This window comes from Chrysemys picta, chromosome 3 (assembly GCF_011386835.1).
Source record: "Chrysemys picta bellii isolate R12L10 chromosome 3, ASM1138683v2, whole genome shotgun sequence".
In the NCBI taxonomy this organism is placed as follows: domain Eukaryota; kingdom Metazoa; phylum Chordata; order Testudines; family Emydidae; genus Chrysemys; species Chrysemys picta.
In genome coordinates this window covers 74,616,463-74,622,649 of record NC_088793.1, presented here as the reverse complement: position 1 = coordinate 74,622,649, position 6,187 = coordinate 74,616,463, and positions in this window count along the sequence as shown.

The window sequence follows — 6,187 nt, the reverse complement described above, 5'->3', positions numbered from 1 at the left end:
GTGCCAAGTTAGGCATATAAATCCATTCTTGGGTGTATAGAAGAATATTTTCCAAAATACCTAAAAATTTGGAGCCTAAATCCCATTTTCAAAAGTGACTTATCACTTGTCTACACTCAAAATGCTACAGGGGCACAGCGGAGCCACTGTAGCTGCATTGCTGTAGCGCTTCAGTGAAGACACTACCTACACAGATACGAGAGAATCTCCAGTTGGCATAGGGAATCCACCGCCTTGAAAGGAGGTAGCTGGGTCTACAGACGAATTCTTCCATCAGCCTAGCACTGTCTACACAGGGGTGTAGTTTGGCTTAACTACACTGCTCAGGTGTGTAGATTTTTCACACTCCTGATTCAGTTATGTTGAACTAATTTTCTCATGTGGACCAGGCCTTATGCACTTAGTGTCATATTTTCAAAGGTATTAAGGCATCAAAAGATGAATACAGGTGCCTAAATAACTTTAAGAATCTAACACTAGGAGCCCAATTCCACTGAAAGCCAACAAAAGGCTCCTAAGTGCCTAGTCACTTTTGAAAATGGGACTTAGGCTCTTTGTAAAATTTCACCTCCAGTTTAGTATCTCCTGAGAGACTATTGGGAGTAGCTCCTGATTTTGCCAGTATACTATTCATAGATTATTTTCCAAATTGATAGATGACTACTTCTGAGCCTAAGGGCTCTTTGTGACAGTTTCCTGTGACTGTTCACTGTCTGTGGTATGTTTGGTCACCCAAGCCTCGCTCTAAATAGCACCCAAATAGCTTCCATTGAGAACTATTTGTTTCCATCACTATGTGAGCAGCATTTTGTTTGTATGAAGGCTTGGGTGGAATGGATTGGGTGTTCTTCATACAATTCCCTTATTTACCATTCTCGTGTTTCAAAAATGTCTGTTACCCAATCAGGGAATGGAGAGGGAAATAAATGATGTGTGGAAGGATCCTGATATGATTTATATGAAGCAAATGTGGTTTGTGGGGGGAAGAGGGGAGCTGGAAAAGGGGTGCCAGTGCAGTGAGAACTTTTTGTCCCCAGAGAAGTTACAGCTGCTGTAGAGAGGAGTTTAGGGAGGGAATGAGCATGGGGTGGATGCAAACCACCTACGGGAAGGAGAGAATCAGGGCTCTGGCTGATTTTTCAGCCCCAAGCTAGGTTTTTTCTCCTTCTCTCTGGGGATCTGAGGAACATCTCTCTCGAGCTGTGTGAGAAATGGCTTTCCCATCCCATGAAAAATTTGAGATTTCAAAGATTTTCCCATTCCAGAACAGGACAAAACCAAGACCTTGTGAATGCTTGCATGACCAAAGTTTTGTTGAACCTGACCCTTCCTAGAAAAAGTTTGGGTTTCAGTGGATCAACATCTTCCAACAAAAATAGTTTCTTAGAAAAATTCCCGACCAGTTCCCCTCTCTTCCCTTTCTCTCCCGCTTTTCTCCCTCTTCTGCTTCCTTCCATTCAGTACCTTTTTTCCTCTTCTCTCTCTTCCTTTCCTCTCTTTTCCTTTTGCAGAAGCAACAGGAGGGCTGGCTGCAGTCACCACTATTCTCCAGCGAGGGTACTGGGGTGTAGCTGGTTCATGGGGTTATGTGAGTAACAGTCTGTTTTTATCTGCTTCATCTTTGGAGGTGGCGCTGTAGATGTTTTTTTATTAATAGGATGGGACCGATGACAGACTTGACATTGAATTGGTAACAAGTTGAAAGATTACTAGGGAGGGGCTTGGATGTTTGGTAAAATGAGGGAGAACTGTGCAAGAAAATATTGTCTAGGGGACAATAGGTTGAGGAGTGGGATATTTTCAAGAATGTTTTAAAAATTGGATGCATTGTCAGGCAGAAACACCAACAAAAGTAATTAACTTCGAATGAGATAACAGAGCTTATTAAGAATTTATTCATCTCTCCTGGGGATGTAGTGTCATTCAATGGAGATATCACTGCAGCATTAGGACAATGCAATCAACAATGCCTTGAAATTCATGTTTCTGGACGTCACAAGGAATTTTAATTAAATTATGCTAATATGTTACTTTAGGAAAATACAAGTCACATAAGGCTTTGAGATGGTTTTAGTGTGCTGCTGGGCCAGAAAATGTGAGAAAGGAACTGTCTTGTGTAGGAATAAGGGATTAGAAGACAAAATAAATAAGAGGAAACAGGAGCTGCCCTCAGGGTGAAGCTAGCAGCTGCCAGTCAGTATTGGGAATCTCCTGGGAGTGGAGCCAGGAATTGCTATAGGGAGCATGACAAGGAATCACTAACAGAGCCTGAGGTACCAGCAGAAAAAGACTCTTCAGGGGGCCAGGCAAGGAGGAGGGCAGGCAACATGTGCAGAAAAGACAAGAGGTCTAGGGATCAGGAAAGCAACTGCAGGGGAGCAGGGAACCAAGAGCCAGGGGAAGACAGGGTGATTCACCTCTTTCAAAAAGAGCTAAATATTTATCATTGTTATCTCATAAATATTTTCCTAATGAGTTTTCCATGTAAACAATTGCTATAGGTCCCCCTGGGATCAGGGCCGCCCAGAGGATTCAGGGGGCCTGGAGCAAAGCAATTTCGGAAGCCCCTTCCATAAAAAAGAAGTTGCAATACTATAGAATACTATATTCTCGTGGGGGCCCCTGTGGGGCCCGGTGCCTGGGGCAAATTGCCCCATTTGCCCCCCTCCCCCAGGCGGCCCTGCCTGGGATTTGTGTGCTTACAAATTGGATTATGATTGGAGTTTGGGAGATGTGTCCTTGAGACAACCTCTCTATTAAGAGGTGGTCCACAGTGTTTTCAACTGCATGACAAAGGTGGTCATTAGCATACTATCTAGGCACTGCCTTGTGACCAGTTTCACAAGCTTAATTATGAAGTCAAGAAACTTAAGCCCCAATTCAGGAAAGCATCACATTCCATGAAAGCGCCTAAGCATGTGCTTTGACTTCCAGGGGACAATGATTAACACTAAACATGTGTTTATAGACTTTCAAGAATAGAGATGATTTATGGTTGTCTTGTGAAGGATTCACAAGACATCTGGGTTCTGCTGCTGGCTATGCTACCGACTTGCCCTGTGACAAGAAGTAACCTCTCTCTTCTTTGGAAATAGGAGAGAAATACACTTACCTAACACAGAAGTGTTTTGAAGGATAAGGCTCTGGTCCTGCAAATGCTTATACATGTACTTAATTTAAGCATGGGAGTGCTCCCATTGACTGCAGCTTGACCACTCATATGAATCAAGTTAAGCACCTGCATAAGTGTTTGCAGGATCAGGACTTAAATCACTAATGCTGTGAGATGCTTGGTTGAAAGGTGTTGTACGTGCCAAGTATTATTATAATAGTGCTCACTTCGGCATAGTTTTGCTAAAAAGATCTCCTGCAGCGTGTTCCACGTTTGTACACATATCTATTTCATCCTAAAAAAAAGTGTTTCTTTGTGGCTCCATAGTATGTTTAGCTGAAAACCCAGTGTATATCCTGAAACCCTGCTAAACTGCAATGTTTACAAATGACATGTTCAGAGTGGAAAATCTCTGCAAAGATTAAGGTTTTGGTTCTGTAATTTTTTTAAAGAGGGTCTGAGCTTGTGGGAAAGAGGATGTTTTTTAAATCAAATGAAAGATAAAAGAATTTTTCAAACATGCAGCATGAAATGTGTTTTGACAGAGGAAGCTGCAGTTGAGAATTCACTATTTGGAAGACTGAGCTGGTAAAAGTAGTGCTGCAGGAACAAAAGCAGAAACCAAATATTTACCTTTAATAAAAATGAGTGAGTAAGGGTAGGATTCACAAAGGTGTTTAGGGACCTAGCACCCATTGATTTAAATGGCAGTTAGGCTCCTAAATACCTTTGTGAATCCTATCCTAAATATTTTTCTTAATGTTTTCGTTTTGAGCAATATCTGGTTGAATTTCTAAGCAACAGTTGTTCTGCACTTGGGGCCCAGTCCTGCACCTAGAAGACAGTGGGAGTTTTGCCATGATTCCTGTGAGTGAAGGACTGGGCCTTGTACAATAATCTGATATCTTGAGGCATTTCTAAATAAATGGTTTTGAGTGTAAAACAGCTACTGTGGATTTAATCAATGCATTAAATTGATTACATTGCAATATATTTGTTTGACAAATAATTATAGATCTAATGAAAAGGCACCTGGTTGCCCATGTTTCTCAGTCTGACTTAATTTCAGTGTACCTGAGGATTTATTAGATTTGATTTGGAGACAATGAATGGATAACAGTGCAAAGCTTTTGGGCTCACTAGTTCAAGAATGAAATGACTACAACCAGCATAGTTGAAAATAAGAATAAACTTTTCCATGTAAGCCAATATCAATACTGATAAATGTAAAACAAAACAAAACAAAAACAAAAACCCCACCCAAAACCACTCTGGTGCAGAAGGAAGGGGATGGTAAGGCTTGGAAAAGTAACTTAGCATAAGGAGGAGAGCCAGGATACCAGGACTCTAATGGTGCAACAGATTAGATGTCTGACCAATTTAGAAAATGAAGTGATTGTAATAACCTGAAACAATGTGCCTGAAAAATGTGAATCAGATATTAGCAGGGCCGGCTCCAGGTTTTCTTCCGCCCCAAGCGGCAAAAAAATACAGAAAAAAGCCGATCGGTGGCACTTCGGAGGCAGCTCAATCGGGCCGCTCCATTCTTCGGCGGCAGTTCGGCGGCGGGTTCTTCACTCCCTCTCTTTCTCTTCGGTGGCAGCTCAAAGAGGAAGAGAGGGACTGAGGGACCCGCCGCCGAATTCCCGCCGAAGACCCAAACGTGCCACCCCAATAGTGGATGGAGTGCCGCCCCTTTGTATTAGCCGCCCCAAGCACCTGCTTCCTTTGCTGGTGCCTGGAGCTGGCCCTGGATATTAGGGGATAGCTTCTTTTTGCCAGTGCAGTCTGCTAGGTATGCACGACTGTGGTGGGAGAAAGGAATAGTAAAAAGTTAGTGAAATGTGCACATTTGTGTCTGTATGGAAATGATTCTGAAACCCTTTGTAACCATTCTTGTCTGGGTTAGCTATATCCTTCTTGCCCTCCAGTGTTGGAGACCTAGTTCTTTCAAAATAAATGATTTTTGTGTATAGGAGAATGGAAGATGTAGAGGCTGGGAGGGAAAGGGCATGGATGATTTCAGAGTATCTCTGTCCCTAGGACAGCAGGATTTATGCTGTGTCCTAGATTTGGTTTATTGTCCAACATGGTATTTGAAGGTGAGGAGGAAAAAGGGTGTCGTCTTTCTTATACGCAGCACTGAGAAAGGGAAGGGCATTTGTCCAGCCCCTGGGGTGCCACTGGAAACTGCGGTGAGGGAGTGTGCCTGCCTTGTGAAAGCAGAACTCTGCTGAAACACCTCAAACACATCCTGTAGAATGGTAACCAAGTCACATGTGACAGTGAACAGAGATTTCTTTGTCACAGATATAAGTGGAGCAGTAGTTAACCAATACCTGACATTTTTCTCTCTGAAGATTTTTTTAAAGTCATTTTTGCTTCTTATTTGAGAGACATGCCTGCAAAAGGCACAGCGTGACAACACAGTTTTGGCCAACATAGGGGACTGAATCAGGGATACTGAGTTAAAAAAATGACTCTCTACAGTTTGAGCTAAAGAGCCAGCCTCTAGCACCAGGGCCTGTAATGGATTCACATCCTCTAGGAATTGTGCACTGACCACTTGTTACACTTGCACAAACGAGGTACAGCAGAACCTATTGTAACAGGTGCTCTCTATTGTTTCAGGGACAAATCCTGCTTGTTTTACTCATGTGAGTGTGTTCAATGGGACTTCTTGTATGAGTAAGGCTGGGAGGCATTTCACCCTTATTGTTTTCAAATGTGTGATCTGTGTATACACACACACACACACACACACACACACACACACACACACACACACACATTTTAAACAATAACTTTTGGTTTGGATTTTCAAACGTTCTCAGCATAGGCCCTGTCTGCCCCAGGCCCTGCCCTCACTCCGCCCTGCCTCTTCCTGCCCCGCCTCTTCCCACCCCCCCACCCTCGCTCTTCCCCCTCCCTCCCAGCGCCTCCTACATGCTGCTGAACAGCTGATCCGTGGTGGGTGGGAGGTGCTGGGAGGGAGGGGGAGGAGCTGATTGGCTGGGCTGCCAGCAGGCTGGAGGTACTGGGGGGAGTAAGAGGCATAGGTGTTGGGGGTGCTGC